The 19,856-nt window shown below is 50.1% G+C and overlaps 1 protein-coding gene across 1 annotated transcript in view; it reads right to left on the bottom strand.

Moving 5' to 3' along the window:
- Positions 1 to 18,860, bottom strand: part of LOC132383728 (pyruvate carboxylase, mitochondrial-like) — a 950,497-nt gene extending 931,637 nt beyond the window's left edge. Inside the window, exon 1 of the mRNA XM_059954922.1 lies at positions 18,792 to 18,860. The gene's annotated coding sequence lies outside the window, so the exon portion shown is untranslated. The remainder of the gene's footprint in view (positions 1 to 18,791) is intronic.
- Positions 18,861 to 19,856: the final 996 nt, after the last annotated feature.

A 19,856-nucleotide genomic window follows, 5' to 3' on the forward strand; every position in this document is an offset into this window, starting at 1 on the left:
GATACAGCATGTAACAAAACATCGCTTTCACTTTTAAAATATATAAAGCATTGGTTGAAATCACAGACACCCAGAGACTGTCAGCCCACAGTGTCAGTCTCATAGTACCAGAAATTTCCAGAACTCTTCCCTCTTTCAGCTATTACTAGGATGATACTTTAAAGATGCACAAATTCTGATTTATTAATTTGCTCTTTTCTTTCGGTTCAAACCCGTACCCTTTTAAACTTTTGTAAATTTACAGTACCGTGCAAAAGTCTTAGGCACATACAGTATGTATAGCCAGGGTGCCTGAGACTTCTGCACGGTACTCTGTTTATCAACGTGGAGTGGAGAGCGAGTTTGTAAATCTGGCGGGAGCAAAGGATGTTGGAAATGGCGAGGGTCGAGCACCACCAGAGGTGTGTGGGACAGGGGGCAGAGAAGGAGTGTCAGGCGCGGGTACAAATACAAATACTTTATTGTCACCAAACAATTGATACTAGAGCGTACAATCATCATAGCGATATTTGTTTCTGCGCTTCACGCTCCCTGAGGTACAGACACACCCAGCCCTGAGACACCAGGGAAGGTCATTTGATTTGAAACAATTGGTTTATTGATCAGTACAGAATGTCTCTCTAGTGCTTCCCGCTCCCTCCCCTCTCCCTTCCCCTTTTCCCAACCATGATTCCCCTCTCCCTGCCCCCTTCCCACTCTCAGTCCGCAATAGAGACCCAGATCAGAATCAGGTTTATCATCACTCACATCTGTCAGCAATACAGCGCAATAGATAAAATTACTGCAGATCGTGTGCAAAAGTCTTATGAACCACACACACACTCACACACAAACACACACTTTTGCACAGCGCTGTACATCATAGCAAATCTACCAAAGTTTCCGCTGATTGTTTTTAAAGCTCTGTGGACCAACCATTGCTCTGAGCAGGAAATGTTAACATGGCCTGAAAACTGCATAGCACTTTAACTGTTTTATTGTGATATTAGGAATAAGAATTGAAAGATCACCTGCTTTTGATTTCATTGATTAATTGTAATAACATACAGTACAACGGAGAGAATCTGTCAGAGTTTGTAAACGTCTTTCGGCTGTGCGGTAACAAAGGCTGCGTGCGCGGCAACACATTTGCGCTGTTAGTGCAAACAGTGCTCGTGAAGGTGAACAGCAGTTCACCCTGTTGTCACTACTATATGATCTGTTCTTACCAACTCCATCTCCATCTCAAGAGATAGTCTGGGAAGCACCCTCCATTCTGGGCCAAGTGACCCACATCGGAGTCTTTACGAAACCTCCTCCTACTCGGCAAGCATTCTCCCACTTGCTCTGGTTAGTGGATTTCCCAAAATAACATCTTTAAGACCATAAAACCTAAGAGCAGAATTAGGCCATTCAGCCCATTGAGTCTCCTCTGCCATTCTATCACGGCTAACTTATTGAATTTCGGTTTATTGTCATTTAAAAACCACAACTGCAATGCGGTTAAAAAAATGAAACAACATTCCTCCAGAATGTTATCACAAAAGCACACGACAAAACAGACTACACCAGAAAATCCACATAACGTTTGGCAATCCCCAAATCCAGAGTCCGGAGAGGCTGCTGTCTATTAATATCACACGACCATCTTAGTGTTCCCCAGAAAGGAGCTCCAAACTCACCAGACAAAACAAGACTAACCAGACACACCAAGTCAGGAGACCAACTCTACCACCCAACAAACCAAAAACCAAAGCCACAAGACCTACACAAACCCACATAGTGACAACAGTGCAAGCAACACCATAATTGATTAAAAAAACCAGACCGTAGGCACAGTAAAAATAGTCCAAAGATGTTAAAAGACTATAAGTTCAAAAGAAACTGCCACACAGTTTCCACAAATCCTCAGGGTCCCGAAAGACTCGTCATCCCACACAGGTGGCAGAAGGGAATACCCACGCTGTGGGGAATACCCCACGGAGCCGCCCGGCTCAACCACGCAGACGGAGCACACAATGAAAGCTCCGTCGGACCCAGCCTCGCAGGCACAGCACACACTGAAAGCGCCCCGACCGCAGCGGACTCCGAGCCTCCGACCATCCCCACCAGCACAGCCTCCCTGAGCACCATCCTCTGCCGAGCGCACTACGACACCCCGGCCAACAGCAATGCGACCCCGAGGACTGGGGGCCTGTTCTTCCCAGCACAGACTGGACCTCACAGCAGTAACGAAGAAGGCCTTTCTGGAGATTTCCAGATGTTCCTCCGTCTCCCACGTCCGTTTTTCATCAGATTAGGATTGAGCACGGCACCCCGCTTGACAAATAACAGATATCAACTCTGGACAGGCCGCTGCAAACGGCGTTGCACCACCATAATGGAAGGGATTATCCCTCGCAACCCACTGTTCAGAGTCGGCGCGCTCCCCCAGAGACAGTCTGGTCTACGCTGGAGTTGCTGCTGACCCCAAGTGCTTGCTTGGCAGAAGACAAGCCAAACTGTATTCTACTGCAGGTTTCGCCAACATTCATGGACTCAGAGTCTTGGTTATACTTTTTTGTGTGACTGCATTTGGCTGTTATATGTGCCTTGTGTTGCGTGTGACGGTTGCTACTCTGTTTTGCACGATGGTCCTGAAGGAATGCTGTTTCATTTGGCTGTATTTACCTGTGGCTAAATGACAATTATTCAAAGTATTTTAAATATTCAAACTAATTCTGCCTTCGCCCGGTAACCTGACTAATCAAGAGCCTATCACCCGCTATCTTATTTGTGAGATTAAGAGTTCGGCACGGACTAGGAGGGCCGAGATGGCCTGTTTCCGTGCTGTGATTGTTATATGGTTAGGTACACCCAATGACTTGGCTTTCGCAACAAACTGACAATGAACCCCACCTCTCTGTTCTAAAGGGATGTCCCTCTATTCTGAGGCTGTGTCCTCTGGTCCTGGACTCTCCCACTATAGGAAACAGCTTCTCCACATCCACTCTGTGCCCTCTGGTCCTAGACTCCCCCACTATAGGAAATATCCTCTCCACATCCACTCTATCTGTGTCCTCTGGTCCTTGACTTCCCCCACTTCAGGAAACATACTCTCCACATCCACTCTATCTGTGTCCTCTAGTCCTAGACTCCCCACTATAGGAAACATCCTCTCCACATCCACTCTATCTGTGTCCACTGGTCCTAGACTCCCCCACTATAGGAAACATCCTCTCCACATCCACTCTATCTGTGTCCTCTAGTCCTAGACTCCCCTACTATAGGAAACATCCTCTCCACATCCACTCTATCTGTGTCCTCTGGTCCTAGACTCCCCCCACTATAGGAAACATCCTCTCCACATCCACTCTATCTGTGTCCTCTGGTCCTAGACTCCCCCACTATAGGAAACATCCTCTCCACATCCACTCTATCTGTGTCCTCTGGTCCTAGACTCCCCCACTATTGGAAACATCCTCTCCACATCCACTCTATCTGTGTCCACTGGTCCTAGACTCCCCCACTATAGGAAACATCCTCTCCACATCCACTCTTTCTGTGTCCTCTGCTCCTAGACTCCCCCACTATAGGAAACAGCCTCTCCACATCCACTCTATGTGTGTCCTCTGGTCCTAGACTCCCCAACTATAGGAAACATCCTCTCCACATCCACTCTATCTGTATCCACTGGTCCTAGACTCCCCCACTATAGGAAACATCCTCTCCACATCCACTCTGTGTCCTCTGGTCCTAGACTCCCCTCTATAGGAAACATCCTCTCCACATCCATTCTATCTGTGTCCTCTGGTCCTAGACTCCCCCACTATAGGAAACATCCTCTCCACATCCATTCTATCTGTGTCCTCTGGTCCTAGACTCCCCCACTACAGGAAACATCCTCTCCATACCCAGTCGACATTTCTAAACAGATTCTGTTATACAGTACTGTACAGAGGTCAGGACTGTGGTAATTTTATGTATTACACTGCTGCTGCAAAACAAAAATGACGAAATGTGTGAGTGATACTTCGGCATCCTAGCTACGGGGAGCCTAAGACTTTTGCACCGTCCTGTACAGTCTACAGAAACAATCCTGAAAACACCATCCATCACCTGGGCCCTCCATCTGATCAGTGAAACATCGACTGGTTACCCGCTTCCACAGATGCTGCCTGACTTGCCCAGCTCCTCCAGCATTTTGTCTGTGCTAGCCGTTCACGGGACGAGTGACAGACCCTCCTGACACTCAAATCCTTTCATCAGCACAAACCCAGCGGAAGAACAGCAGGCCAATGGGCCAAACCTCAACAGCGAGTAATCTTTCAGAAACAGGAGAAATACTGACCTGTGGGACATTGAATAACCGATGATGGACTAGTTAAGGACAAACTATGCTTAATCATTCTGCGAGGAATTTTTGATGGATTAACAGATGAAGTTAATCCTGTCAATTTGGTACACATGAACATCAAGAAGGTTTTTACTTAGGTTCAAAGTTCAAAATAAATGTGTTATCAAAGTACACACGTACAGGCCGTTTTCACTTTTTTTGTGAGCAGACTCCTCCAATAACCAAAGCAGAAAATAATAATAGAATAAGCAGACAATCAGTGTGCAAATATAAAAGAGAAAAAGATATATGTAACAAATAAACAATAAACATCAAGAACATGAGACAAAGAGTCCTTGAAGGTAAGTTGTGGGAAGTTAACCCCTCTGGTTCAGCAGCCTGATGGTTGAGGGTAATAACTGTCCCTGAACCTGGTGGTGTGGGTCCTGAGGCTCCTGTACCTCCTTCCCGATGGAATCAGTTCAGAGTTGAGGTTATCCTCACTGGTTCAGGAGCCTGATGGTTGAGGGGTAATAACTGTTCCTGAACCTGGTGGTGTGGGACCTGAGGCTCCTGTACCTCCTTCCCGATGGAATCAGTTCAGAGTTGAGGTTATCCTCACTGGTTCAGGAGCCTGATGGTTGAGGGGTAATAACTGTTCCTGAACCTGGTGGTGTGGGACCTGAGGCTCCTGTACCTCCTTCCCGATGGAATCAGTTCAGAGTTGAGGTTATCCTCACTGGTTCAGGAGCCTGATGGTTGAGGGGTAATAACTGTTCCTGAACCTGGTGGTGTGGGACCTGAGGCTCCTGTACCTCCTTCCTGATGGAATCAGTTCAGAGTTGAGGTTATCCTCACTGGTTCAGGAGCCTGATGGTTGAGGGGTAATAACTGTTCCTGAACCTGGTGGTGTGGGACCTGAGGCTCCTGTACCTCCTTCCCGATGGAATCAGTTCAGAGTTGAGGTTATCCTCACTGGTTCAGGAGCCTGATGGTTGAGGGGTAATAACTGTTCCTGAACCTGGTGGTGTGGGCCCTGAGGCTCCTGTACCTCCTTCCCGATGGAATCAGTTCAGAGTTGAGGTTATCCTCACTGGTTCAGGAGCCTGATGGTTGAGGGTAATAACTGTTCCTGAACCTGGTGGTGTGGGCCCTGAGGTTCCTGTACCTCCTTCCCGATGGAATCAGTTCAGAGTTGAGGTTATCCTCACTGGTTCAGGAGCCTGATGGTTGAGGGGTAATAACTGTTCCTGAACCTGGTGGTGTGGGACCTGAGGCTCCTGGACCTCCTTCCCGATGGAATCAGTTCAGAGTTGAGGTTATCCTCACTGGTTCAGGAGCCTGATGGTTGAGGGGTAATAACTGTTCCTGAACCTGGTGGTGTGGGACCTGAGGCTCCTGGACCTCCTTCCCGATGGAATCAGTTCAGAGTTGAGGTTATCCTCACTGGTTCAGGAGCCTGATGGTTGAGGGGTAATAACTGTTCCTGAACCTGGTGGTGTGGGACCTGAGGCTCCTGTACCTCCTTCCCGATGGAATCAGTTCAGAGTTGAGGTTATCCTCACTGGTTCAGGAGCCTGATGTTTGACGGTAATAACTGTTCCTGAACTTGGTGGTGTGGGTCCTGAGACTCCTGTACCTCCTTCCCGATGGAATCAGTTCAGAGTTGAGGTTATCCTCACTGGTTCAGGAGCCTGATGGTTGAGGGGTAATAACTGTTCCTGAACTTGATGGTGTGGGACCTGAGGCTCCTGGACCTCCTTCCCGATGGAATCAGTTCAGAGTTGAGGTTATCCTCACTGGTTCAGGAGCCTGATGGTTGAGGGGTAATAACTGTTCCTGAACCTGGTGGTGTGGGACCTGAGGCTCCTGTACCTCCTTCCCGATGGAATCAGTTCAGAGTTGAGGTTATCCTCACTGGTTCAGGAGCCTGATGGTTGAGGGGTAATAACTGTTCCTGAACCTGGTGGTGTGGGACCTGAGGCTCCTGTACCTCCTTCCCGATGGAATCAGTTCAGAGTTGAGGTTATCCTCACTGGTTCAGGAGCCTGATGGTTGAGGGGTAATAACTGTTCCTGAACCTGGTGGTGTGGGACCTGAGGCTCCTGGACCTCCTTCCCGATGGAATCAGTTCAGAGTTGAGGTTATCCTCACTGGTTCAGGAGCCTGATGTTTGACGGTAATAACTGTTCCTGAACTTGGTGGTGTGGGTCCTGAGACTCCTGTACCTCCTTCCCGATGGAATCAGTTCAGAGTTGAGGTTATCCTCACTGGTTCAGGAGCCTGATGGTTGAGGGGTAATAACTGTTCCTGAACTTGGTGGTGTGGGACCTGAGGCTCCTGGACCTCCTTCCCGATGGAATCAGTTCAGAGTTGAGGTTATCCTCACTGGTTCAGGAGCCTGATGGTTGAGGGGTAATAACTGTTCCTGAACCTGGTGGTGTGGGACCTGAGGCTCCTGTACCTCCTTCCCGATGGAATCAGTTCAGAGTTGAGGTTATCCTCACTGGTTCAGGAGCCTGATGGTTGAGGGGTAATAACTGTTCCTGAACCTGGTGGTGTGGGACCTGAGGCTCCTGTACCTCCTTCCCGATGGAATCAGTTCAGAGTTGAGGTTATCCTCACTGGTTCAGGAGCCTGATGGTTGAGGGGTAATAACTGTTCCTGAACCTGGTGGTGTGGGACCTGAGGCTTCTGTACCTCCTTCCCGATGGAATCAGTTCAGAGTTGAGGTTATCCTCACTGGTTCAGGAGCCTGATGGTTGAGGGGTAATAACTGTTCCTGAACCTGGTGGTGTGGGACCTGAGGCTCCTGTACCTCCTTCCCGATGGAATCGGTTCAGAGTTGAGGTTATCCTCACTGGTTCAGGAGCCTGATGGTTGAGGGGTAATAACCGTTCCTGAACCTGGTGGTGTGGGATCTGAGGCTCCTGTACCTCCTTCCCGATGGAATCAGTTCAGAGTTGAGGTTATCCTCACTGGTTCAGGAGCCTGATGGTTGAGGGGTAATAACCGTTCCTGAACCTGGTGGTGTGGGACCTGAGGCTCCTGTACCTCCTTCCCGATGGAATCAGTTCAGAGTTGAGGTTATCCTCACTGGTTCAGGAGCCTGATGGTTGAGGGGTAATAACTGTTCCTGAACCTGGTGGTGTGGGACCTGAGGCTCCTGGACCTCCTTCCCGATGGAATCAGTTCAGAGTTGAGGTTATCCTCACTGGTTCAGGAGCCTGATGGTTGAGGGGTAATAACCGTTCCTGAACCTGGTGGTGTGGGACCTGAGGCTCCTGTACCTCCTTCCCGATGGAATCAGTTCAGAGTTGAGGTTATCCTCACTGGTTCAGGAGCCTGATGGTTGAGGGGTAATAACTGTTCCTGAACCTGGTGGTGTGGGACCTGAGGCTCCTGTACCTCCTTCCCGATGGAATCAGTTCAGAGTTGAGGTTATCCTCACTGGTTCAGGAGCCTGATGGTTGAGGGGTAATAACTGTTCCTGAACCTGGTGGTGTGGGACCTGAGGCTCCTGTACCTCCTTCCCGATGGAATCAGTTCAGAGTTGAGGTTATCCTCACTGGTTCAGGAGCCTGATGTTTGACGGTAATAACTGTTCCTGAACTTGGTGGTGTGGGTCCTGAGACTCCTGTACCTCCTTCCCGATGGAATCAGTTCAGAGTTGAGGTTATCCTCACTGGTTCAGGAGCCTGATGGTTGAGGGGTAATAACTGTTCCTGAACTTGGTGGTGTGGGACCTGAGGCTCCTGGACCTCCTTCCCGATGGAATCAGTTCAGAGTTGAGGTTATCCTCACTGGTTCAGGAGCCTGATGGTTGAGGGGTAATAACTGTTCCTGAACCTGGTGGTGTGGGACCTGAGGCTCCTGTACCTCCTTCCCGATGGAATCAGTTCAGAGTTGAGGTTATCCTCACTGGTTCAGGAGCCTGATGGTTGAGGGGTAATAACTGTTCCTGAACCTGGTGGTGTGGGACCTGAGGCTCCTGTACCTCCTTCCCGATGGAATCAGTTCAGAGTTGAGGTTATCCTCACTGGTTCAGGAGCCTGATGGTTGAGGGGTAATAACTGTTCCTGAACCTGGTGGTGTGGGACCTGAGGCTTCTGTACCTCCTTCCCGATGGAATCAGTTCAGAGTTGAGGTTATCCTCACTGGTTCAGGAGCCTGATGGTTGAGGGGTAATAACTGTTCCTGAACCTGGTGGTGTGGGACCTGAGGCTCCTGTACCTCCTTCCCGATGGAATCGGTTCAGAGTTGAGGTTATCCTCACTGGTTCAGGAGCCTGATGGTTGAGGGGTAATAACCGTTCCTGAACCTGGTGGTGTGGGATCTGAGGCTCCTGTACCTCCTTCCCGATGGAATCAGTTCAGAGTTGAGGTTATCCTCACTGGTTCAGGAGCCTGATGGTTGAGGGGTAATAACCGTTCCTGAACCTGGTGGTGTGGGACCTGAGGCTCCTGTACCTCCTTCCCGATGGAATCAGTTCAGAGTTGAGGTTATCCTCACTGGTTCAGGAGCCTGATGGTTGAGGGGTAATAACTGTTCCTGAACCTGGTGGTGTGGGACCTGAGGCTCCTGGACCTCCTTCCCGATGGAATCAGTTCAGAGTTGAGGTTATCCTCACTGGTTCAGGAGCCTGATGGTTGAGGGGTAATAACTGTTCCTGAACCTGGTGGTGTGGGACCTGAGGCTCCTGTACCTCCTTCCCGATGGAATCAGTTCAGAGTTGAGGTTATCCTCACTGGTTCAGGAGCCTGATGGTTGAGGGGTAATAACTGTTCCTGAACCTGGTGGTGTGGGACCTGAGGCTCCTGTACCTCCTTCCCGATGGAATCAGTTCAGAGTTGAGGTTATCCTCACTGGTTCAGGAGCCTGATGGTTGAGGGGTAATAACTGTTCCTGAACCTGGTGGTGTGGGACCTGAGGCTCCTGTACCTCCTTCCCGATGGAATCGGTTCAGAGTTGAGGTTATCCTCACTGGTTCAGGAGCCTGATGGTTGAGGGGTAATAACCGTTCCTGAACCTGGTGGTGTGGGATCTGAGGCTCCTGTACCTCCTTCCCGATGGAATCAGTTCAGAGTTGAGGTTATCCTCACTGGTTCAGGAGCCTGATGGTTGAGGGGTAATAACCGTTCCTGAACCTGGTGGTGTGGGACCTGAGGCTCCTGTACCTCCTTCCCGATGGAATCAGTTCAGAGTTGAGGTTATCCTCACTGGTTCAGGAGCCTGATGGTTGAGGGGTAATAACTGTTCCTGAACCTGGTGGTGTGGGACCTGAGGCTCCTGTACCTCCTTCCCGATGGAATCAATTCAGAGTTGAAGTTATCCTCACTGGATCAGGAGCCTGATGGTTGAGGGGTAATAACCGTTCCTGAACCTGGTGGTGTGGGACCTGAGGTTCCTGTACCTCCTTCCCGATGGAATCAGTTCAGAGTTGAGGTTATCCTCACTGGTTCAGGAGCCTGATGGTTGAGGGGTAATAACTGTTCCTGAACCTGGTGGTGTGGGACCTGAGGCTCCTGTACCTCCTTCCCGATGGAATCAATTCAGAGTTGAAGTTATCCTCACTGGATCAAGAGCCTGATGGTTGAGGGGTAATAACCGTTCCTGAACCTGGTGGTGTGGGACCTGAGGCTCTTGTACCTCCTTCCCGATGGAATCAGTTCAGAGTTGAGGTTATCCTCACTGGTTCAGGAGCCTGATGGTTGAGGGGTAATAACCGTTCCTGAACCTGGTGGTGTGGGACCTGAGGCTCCTGTACCTCCTTCCCGATGGAATCAATTCAGAGTTGAAGTTATCCTCACTGGATCAAGAGCCTGATGGTTGAGGGGTAATAACCGTTCCTGAACCTGGTGGTGTGGGACCTGAGGCTCTTGTACCTCCTTCCCGATGGAATCAGTTCAGAGTTGAGGTTATCCTCACTGGTTCAGGAGCCTGATGGTTGAGGGGTAATAACCGTTCCTGAACCTGGTGGTGTGGGACCTGAGGCTCCTGTACCTCCTTCCCGATGGAATCAGTTCAGAGTTGAGGTTATCCTCACTGGTTCAGGAGCCTGATGGTTGAGGGGTAATAACCGTTCCTGAACCTGGTGGTGTGGGACCTGAGGCTCCTGTACCTCCTTCCTGATGGAATCAGTTCAGAGTTGAGGTTATCCTCACTGGTTCAGGAGCCTGATGGTTGAGGGGTAATAACTGTTCCTGAACCTGGTGGTGTGGGACCTGAGGCTCCTGTACCTCTTTCCTGATGGAATCAGTTCAGAGTTGAGGTTATCCCCTCTGGTTCAGGAGCCTGATGGTTGAGGGGTAATAACTGTCCCTGAAAATGGTGGTGGCTTCCTGATGGCAGCAGTGGGAAGAGAGCAGGTCCTGGGTGGTGGGGTCCCTGATGATGGATGCTGCTTTGCTGTGACAGCGTTTGGTGTCGATGTGCTCCGTGGTTGTGAGCGCTTCACCCCGATGGACTGGGCCGTATCCACTGCCTTGTTATTACGTTTTTGTCAATGCTGAAGCAAGATCGCACAAAACTGATAAAGTTTAGGGCGAGGATGAGATGAAGGTTTGCTATGAGTGTTGATACAATGACATGTGTCATTTTTACTTCAACATCTAACACAGTCCAAGTCACCCACGTGTCACACAGCATTCTCATAACTTCAGAATGTGGGAAGAAACCAGGACACCGACAGTCACAGGCAGAGCAAACCAGCTCCTCACAGACAAACCAGCTGCTCAGAGACAGATCAGACAGCTCCTCACAGACAGATCACAGACTCCGACAGTCACAAGCAGAGCAAACCAGCTCCTCACAGACAAACCAGCTGCTCACAGACAGATCAGACAGCTCAGAGACAGATCACAGACTCTGACAGTCACAAGCAGAGCAAACCAGCTGCTCACAGACAGATCAGACAGCTCAGAGACAGATCACAGACTCCGACAGTCACAAGCAGAGCAAACCAGCTCCTCACAGACAAACCAGCTGCTCAGAGACAGATCATTCAGCTCCTCACAGACAGATCACAGACTCCGACAGTCACAAGCAGAGCAAACCAGCTCCTCACAGACAAACCAGCTGCTCACAGACAGATCAGACAGCTCAGAGACAGATCACAGACTCTGACAGTCACAAGCAGAGCAAACCAGCTGCTCACAGACAGATCAGACAGCTCAGAGACAGATCACAGACTCCGACAGTCACAGGCAGAGCAAACCAGCTCCTCACAGACAAACCAGCTGCTCACAGACAGATCACAGACTCCGACAGTCACAAGCAGAGCAAACCAGCTCCTCACAGACAAACCAGCTGCTCACAGACAGATCAGACAGCTCCTCACAGACAGATCACAGACTCTGACAGTCACAAGCAGAGCAAACCAGCTCCTCACAGACAGATCACAGACTCCGACAGTCACAAGCAGAGCAAACCAGCTCCTCACAGACAAACCAGCTGCTCAGAGACAGATCAGACAGCTCCTCACAGACAGATCACAGACTCCGACAGTCACAAGCAGAGCAAACCAGCTCCTCACAGACAGATCAGACAGCTCCTCACAGACAGATCACAGACTCCGACAGTCACAGGCAGAGCAAACCAGCTCCTCACAGACAGATCAGACAGCTCCTCACAGACAGATCACAGACTCTGACAGTCACAGGCAGAGCAAACCAGCTCCTCACAGACAAACCAGCTGCTCAGAGACAGATCAGACAGCTCCTCACAGACAGATCACAGACTCCGACAGTCACAGGCAGAGCAAACCAGCTCCTCACAGACAAACCAGCTGCTCACAGACAGATCAGACAGCTCCTCACAGACAGATCACAGACTCCGACAGTCACAGGCAGAGCAAACCAGCTCCTCACAGACAGCGACAAGAATTGAACTGTGAACCGGCAACCAGCACAGTCGGCATCATGCCCACCCCTAAGGTCAGATAGCACGAAGTGACCCTAACCCTAACTCAAGCGAGATATCTGCGGTCAAACGGTCTGAAAAATAGTGTAAGGTGGCATTTTCCACCCCAGAGAGTGGCACCAGAAACAAGTCAAATCACTTTTTACTGTCATTTCGACCATAACTGCTGGTACAGTATACAGTAAACAGGACCATTCTGTTACATGACAGTACAAAAACTAGACTGAACTACATAAAAAACTGCACGAGACTACAGGCCGACCCAGGGCTGCATAAAGTGCACAAAACAGTACAGGTATTACAATAAATAATAAACAATAGGGCAGAAAGATGTCAGTCTAGGCTCTGGGTATTGAGCAGTCTGATAGCTTGGGGGAAGAAACTGTTACACAGTCGGGTCGTGAGAGCCCGAATGCTTCGGAGCCTTTTCCCAGACGGCAGGAGGGAGAAGAGATTGTATGAGGGGTGCGTGGGGTTCTTCATAATGCTGCTTGCTTTGCAGATGCAGCATGTGGTCTACTTGAGAAAGAAATTGTTTTGTTCACCTGCGTGAACAGCTTCGTGTCGTTACAGATCAGATTGCACCTCCTTTCTTTCACCCATTTGATGTCCTGCCAAGTTCGGTTCACCATCCCTCCATCCACTCCCTGTTCACAATCCCACCCAGTTGCGTAATGTCAGCAACCTGGAAAATGTCTGGGCAAACTGCTGATTTCCTTCACGGGCCACGTCAGCGAGTGCTGCTGCCTGACAACTCCGGCCAGCGAGTTCTTACGTCCCACTCGCCATTCTCACTGTGACGACGTTGTTGTGGCCAATGCTCTCGAACAGAAAGCCCGACAAAATGCAGTGGATACATCCAGTCGATCGGGGTGAAGCCCTCCCCAGCACATAGCACGTCAACACGAAACACTATCGCAGGAAAGCAGCATCCATCATCAGGGACCCCCACCACCCAGGACAGGTTCTCTTCTCACTGCTGCCATCGGGAAGGAGGTACAGGAGCCTCATGTCCCACACCACCAGGTTCAGGGACAGTTATTACCCCTCAACCATCAGGCTCCTGAACCAGTGAGAATAACCTCAACTCTGAACTGATTCCATCAGGAAGGAGGTACAGGAGCCTCAGGTCCCACACCACCAGGTTTAGGAACAGTTATTACCCTCAACCATCAGGCTCCTGAACCAGAGGGGATAACCTCAACTCTGAACTGATTCCATCGGGAAGGAGGTACAGGAGCCTCATGTCCCACACCACCAGGTTCAGGGACAGTTATTACCCCTCAACCATCAGGCTTCTGAACCAGTGAGGATAATCTCAACTCTGAACTGATTCCATCAGGAAGGAGGTACAGGAGCCTCAGATCCCACACCACCAGGTTCAGGAACAGTTATTACCCCTCAACCATCAGGCTCCTGAACCAGTGAGAATAACTTCAACTCTGAACTGATTCCATCGGGAAGGAGGTACAGGAGCCTCAGGTCCCACACCACCAGGTTCAGGAACAGTTATTACCCTCAACCATCAGGCTCCTGAACCAGTGAGGATAACCTCAACTCTGAACTGATTCCATCAGGAAGGAGGTACAGGAGCCTCAGGTCCCACACCACTTTGTTTTACACCCATGGTTCTGGCTGGGAGAAAGGGCAGCCTGATCACTGCAAATGCAAAAGATGGTTTGGAGTCATTGATTCATAGAGTACTGCAGCACAGAAATGTTCCAGTGCATCTAGTATGCGCCCAACTATCATTTTGCCTGGTCCCATCAACCTGCATCTGGACCATAGCACTCTATACCCCTCCCATCCAACTATCCATCCAAATTCCTCTTAAATGCTGAAACAGCATTTTACCCCTCAACCATCAGGCTCCTGAACCAGTGAGGATAACCTCAACTCTGAACTGATTCCATCGGGAAGGAGGTACAGGAGCCTCAGGTCCCACACCACCAGGTTCAGGAACAGTTATTACCCCTCAACCATCAGGCTCCTGAACCAGTGAGGATAACCTCAACTCTGAACTGATTCCATCGGGAAGGAGGTACAGGAGTCTCAGGTCCCACACCACCAGGTTCAGGAACAGTTATTACCCCTCAACCATCAGGCTCCTGAACCAGAGGGGATAACTTCACTTGCCCCATCACTGAACCGTTCCCACAACCTATGGACTTATTTTCAAGGACCCTTCGCCCCATGCTCTCGATATTTATTGCTTATTTATTTATTACTTTATTTTTGTATTTGCACAGTTTGTTGTCTTCTGCCCTCTGTTGGAGCAGTCTTTCATGGATTTATTATTCTCTAGATTTATGAGTATGCCCACAAGAAAAAGAATCTCAGGATTGACATGGTGACAGATATGTACTTTGATAATACTTAACTTTGAACTCTTCTACTGTTTCTTCACACACTTCAAAGCTGCAGCTGTAACTTTTCCATAGTGTGGGTGGATGGTAGGAGGGTCAAAGTAAATGCATTATCAAAGTACGCTTATTCCACCATATTCCCCACCACCCTGAGATTCATTTTCTTGCAGGCATTCACAATAGAGCAAAGAAATACAACGGGATCAATGAAGAACTGCACACATGAATGGACAACGTGCAGAAGACGACAAACTGAACCCGTGAGAGTCCGTGACGATGGATGCTCCCTTCTTGCGACAGCAGACGAGCTCAGTGGTGGGGAGTGCTTTACCATGACAGACTGGGCTGTGCCCCCACTTTTGTGGGGTTTCCCACTCCCGGGCATTGGTGCTTCCATACCAGGCTGTCATGCAACCAGTCAGCATCTGAGTTTTTTCACTCAGGGGGTGGTGAGTGCGTGGAATGGGCTGCTGGCAACGGTGGCGGAGGCGAATACGACAGGGTCTTTTAACAGTCTTCTGGATAGGTACATGGAGCTCAGTAAAATAGAGGGCCATGGGTAAGCCTAGTAGTTTCTAAGGTGGGGATGTGTTCTATGTGGGCCGAAGGGCCTGTATTGTGCTGTAGGTTTTCTGTGATACTCTCCACTGTACATCTATAGAAGCCCATCACGGTCTCAGATGGCCTCTGCACACACCTCTTGGTAGAGGTGCTGCAGTGATACACACAGAGTGCTGGAGGAACTCAGCAGGTCCGGCAGCATCTGTGGAGCGGAATAAACAGTCAACGTTTCAGGCCAAGACCCTTCATCGGGACGGCAATGGACGCACTCTTCCACACACAATGCCCTTCTTTTAAACGCTCTTGCCATGTTTTTATGCCCCTCTCCACTTCACTCTCAGATTCCAACTCTGCTTTCCTGATCAATACATCGGTCATCCTAGGCCAATTCCTGCAGCTCAAATTACTAAAAAAAACTATTAATAGAAAGCAAGCAAGAAAGAAGATAGCATCAAGAAAGGATACTATTTTTTAACACCAATTGCCAATTTGCAGAGCACAGATTAGCATGTTGTGGTCATGTAGTAAGACCAACAACCCTGTCAATGGAATCCCCTGTTCTTGCTTCGTAACCAACAATCCCTTCTCTCTTGCGCCATTTAAAGACACCAGCCTCAAAAGGAGGGGCATTTTTGAGGCTCTAAGGGTGTACTGGCACTGGACAGGTTCCAGAAGAGGTTTATGAGAATGATCCTGGGAATGAAAGGGTTAACATATGGGAAGCACTGGGCTGTACTTCCTGGAAAAGGAGGTATGAGAGAGATCTCAATGAAATCTACTGAACATTGAAAGCCCAACAAAGAGTGGATGTGGAGAGGATGTTTCCTATAGTGGGGGATTTTAGGACAGGTGGACACAGATAGAGTGGATGTGGAGAGGATGTTTCCTATAGTGGGGGAGTCTAGGACCAGAGGACACAGACAGAGTGGATGTGGAGAGGATGTTTCCTGTAGTGGGGCAGTCTAGGACCAGAGGACACAGATAGAGTGGATGTGGAGAGGGCGTTTCCTATAGTGGGGGAGTCTAGGACCAGAAGACACAGATAGAGTGGATGTGGAGAGGATGTTTCCTATAGTGGGGGAGTCTAGGACCAGAAGACACAGATAGAGTGGATGTGGAGAGGGTGTTTCCTATAGCGGGGGAGTCTAGGACCAGAGGACACAGATAGAGTGGATGTGGAGAGAATGTTTCCTATAGTGGGGGAGAACAGGACCAGAGGACACAGATAGAGTGGATGCGCAGAGGATGTTTCCTATAGTGGGGGAGTCTCGGAACAGAGGACACAGGTAGAGTGGATGTGGAGAGGATGTTTCCTGTAGTGGGGGAGTCTAGGACCAGAGGACACAGATAGAGTGGATGTGGAGAGGATGTTTCCCATAGTGGGGGAGTCTAGTACCGGAAGACACAGATAGAGTGGATGTGGAGAGGATGTTTCCTATAGTGGGGGAGTCTAGGACCAGGGGACACAGATAGACTGGATGTGGAGAGGATGTTTCCTATAGTGGGGGAGTCTAGGACCAGAGGACACTGATAGAGTGGATGTGGAGAGGATGTTTCCTATAGTGGGGGAGTCTGGGACCAGAGGACACTGATAGAGTGGATGTGGAGAGGATGTTTCCTATAGTGGGGGAGTCTAGGACCAGAGGACACATCCACAGAATACAAGCATTTTCAAAACAAAAGTTCAAAGTAAATCTATTATCGAAGTACATTTATGTCACTACGTACAACACTGAGAATCATTTTCCTGTGGGCATACTCAATGAATAAAATAACGATGACAGAAACAATGGAAGAACGCACCAATAGAACAACCAGTGTGCAGAAGACAACAAATAGTGCAACTGGAAAACAAAATAATAACAATAAATTAATAAGCAATAAATATCAAGAACACGAGATTAAGAATCCCTGACAGTGAGACCATAGGTTGTGGGAACATTTCAGTGACAGGATGAGTGAAGTTTCCCCTCTGGTTCAGGAGCCTGATGGTTGAGGGGCAATAACTGTTCCTGAACCTGGTGGTGTGGGACCTGAGGCTCCTGTACCTCCTTCCCGATCGAATCAGTTCAGAGTTGAGGTTATCCTCACTGGTTCAGGAGCCTGATGGTTGAGGGGTAATAACTGTTCCTGAACCTGGTGGTGTGGGACCTGAGGCTCCTGTACCTCCTTCCCGATCGAATCAGTTCAGAGTTGAGGTTATCCTCACTGGTTCAGGAGCCTGATGGTTGAGGGGTAATAACTGTTCCTGAACCTGGTGGTGTGGGACCTGAGGCTCCTGTACCTCCTTCCCGATGGAATCAGTTCAGAGTTGAGGTTATCCTCACTGGTTCAGGAGCCTGATGGTTGAGGGGTAATAACTGTTCCTGAACCTGGTGGTGTGGGACCTGAGGCTCCTGTACCTCCTTCCTGATGGAATCAGTTCAGAGTTGAGGTTATCCTCACTGGTTCAGGAGCCTGATGGTTGAGGGGTAATAACTGTTCCTGAACCTGGTGGTGTGCGACCTGAGGCTCCTGTACCTCCTTCCCGATGGAATCAGTTCAGAGTTGAGGTTATCCTCACTGGTTCAGGAGCCTGATGGTTGAGGGGTAATAACTGTTCCTGAACCTGGTGGTGTGGGACCTGAGGCTCCTGTACCTCCTTCCCGATGGCAGCAGTGAGAAGAGAACATGGGTGGTGGGGTCCCTGATGACAGTTGTTGCTTTCCTGCATACTTCCTGAGCAGGGTGGTGAATTCATTGCCACAGACGGTTGTGGCGACCAGGTCAATGGGTACAGCAGAGGTGGATTGTTTCTGAATTGGTAACGGTTATAGGGAGAAGGCAGGGGAATGGGGTCGAGTGGGATAATAAATCAGCCATGATGGAATGGTGGAGCAGACTCGATGGGCCAAATGGCCTGATTCTGCTTCTATGTCTTGTGGCATTCCAGGCTGGATCACAAAACTACAAATCCTAGGAATCTGAAACTGCTACAGGTACTGAGCACATCTGCAGCGGAGTGAATGCTTTAAGTGCAGACCATTCACACCTCTTAAGCAGAACAAGTCTCTGCAGATGCCACCCGACCGGCCAACTTCCATCATGAACTGTGGCCGCAGCAAAGACAGACACTCCGTCCCAGGCAACAGGCAGGGGTGCTGCCGGAGTCAGCAAAGGCTTTGTCACTGACAGTTGAACGAGAGCAAGTTCTCAACCCTTCACATCAGATATGACACACCCACTGCAAAAGTTTAGCACAACACCTGCCCCGAACGGCCGGCTGCTTCCAGACCGAGCTCGTCTTTGGTGCAAAGCCGGTCTTTAATGGAGTAAACCGAGCCCGGGGGCCAGAAGCGACCTCATGACAACCAGACCCAGAGCGGAGGTTCCGCCAAAGTTGACTGGATATTACATAAGGGTCCTGACGGCGAAGAGACAACGTGTCGGCACCAGGGTGAGCGCAACTTCGCCTCGGGACCCGGAGGCTGAGGGCATCTGGACCAGCCCCGACCCTGAGGCTGAGGGCATCTGGACCAGCCCCGCAGAGCGCCCGTCGGGAGTGGCCGCTCAGCCCGACTCGGGGCCGGGGCCAGGGAGGGGGGACACCGACCCAGGCCCCTCCACCTCCACCACCTCCTCCTCCTCCTCCTCCTCCTCCTCCTCCTTACCTCCTCCTCCTCCGCCGCCGCTGCCGCCGCCGCCGCCGCCGCCGCTCCCACCGACCTGCTCCGCGTGTGCGCGCCACGCCCACCCCGCAATCCCATTGGACCTGGTTCGGCACCGGCCTGTGCCTATTGGCTCAAGCAGCGGCCAATCAACTGAAAGGCGGGTTTGAATGTCACGTGACGGTTTTCAGTAAGAAAATTCAAGAGGTCGCGCCCCCGACTCTCCCGCACCTCAGTAACCCCGCCCCCTGCGAGCCCTCATGTTACTGGCCACGCCTACTGTCACTCATGCAACGTCATTCAACGAGCCGACGCTCCCTCCCTCCCTGGCACTCCAAATCTCAGCAATGACCCCACCCCCAGATACCTCCTCAAACTCCAAATTACCCTTCCCCAGATACCTCCTCAAACACCAATTACCCCTCCCCAGATACCTCCTCAAACACCGATTACCCTTCCCCAGATACCTCCTCAAACACCAATTACCCCTCCCCAGATACTTCATCAATCACCAATTACCTTCCCAGATACTTCCTCAAACACAAATTACTCCTCCCCAGATACTTCCTCAAACACTAATTACTCCTCCCCAGATACTTCCTCAAACACTAATTACCCCCTCCCCAGATACCTCCTCAAACCGATTACACCTCCTCAAACACTAATTACCCCCTCCCCAGATACCTCCTCAATCACCAATTACCTCCCCAGATACATCCTCAAACACAAATTATCCCCTCCCAGAAACTTCCTCAAACACTAATTACCCCCTCCCCAGATAAATCCTCAAACCGATTACCCCTCCTCAAATACAAATTACCCCTCCCCAGATACCTCCTCAGACACTAATTACCCCCTCCCCAGATACCTCCTCAAACACTAATTACCCCTTCCCCAGATACATCCTCAAACACCAATTATCCCCTTCCCAGAAACGTCCTCAAACACTAATTACCCCCTCCTCAGATACTTCCTCAAACACCGATTACCCCTCCCCAAATACCTCCTCAAACACAAATTACCCCTCCCAAGATACATCCTCAAACACAAATTACCCCTCCCCAGATA

Source organism: Hypanus sabinus, chromosome 31 (assembly GCF_030144855.1).
Source record: "Hypanus sabinus isolate sHypSab1 chromosome 31, sHypSab1.hap1, whole genome shotgun sequence".
Lineage (NCBI taxonomy): Eukaryota > Metazoa > Chordata > Chondrichthyes > Myliobatiformes > Dasyatidae > Hypanus > Hypanus sabinus.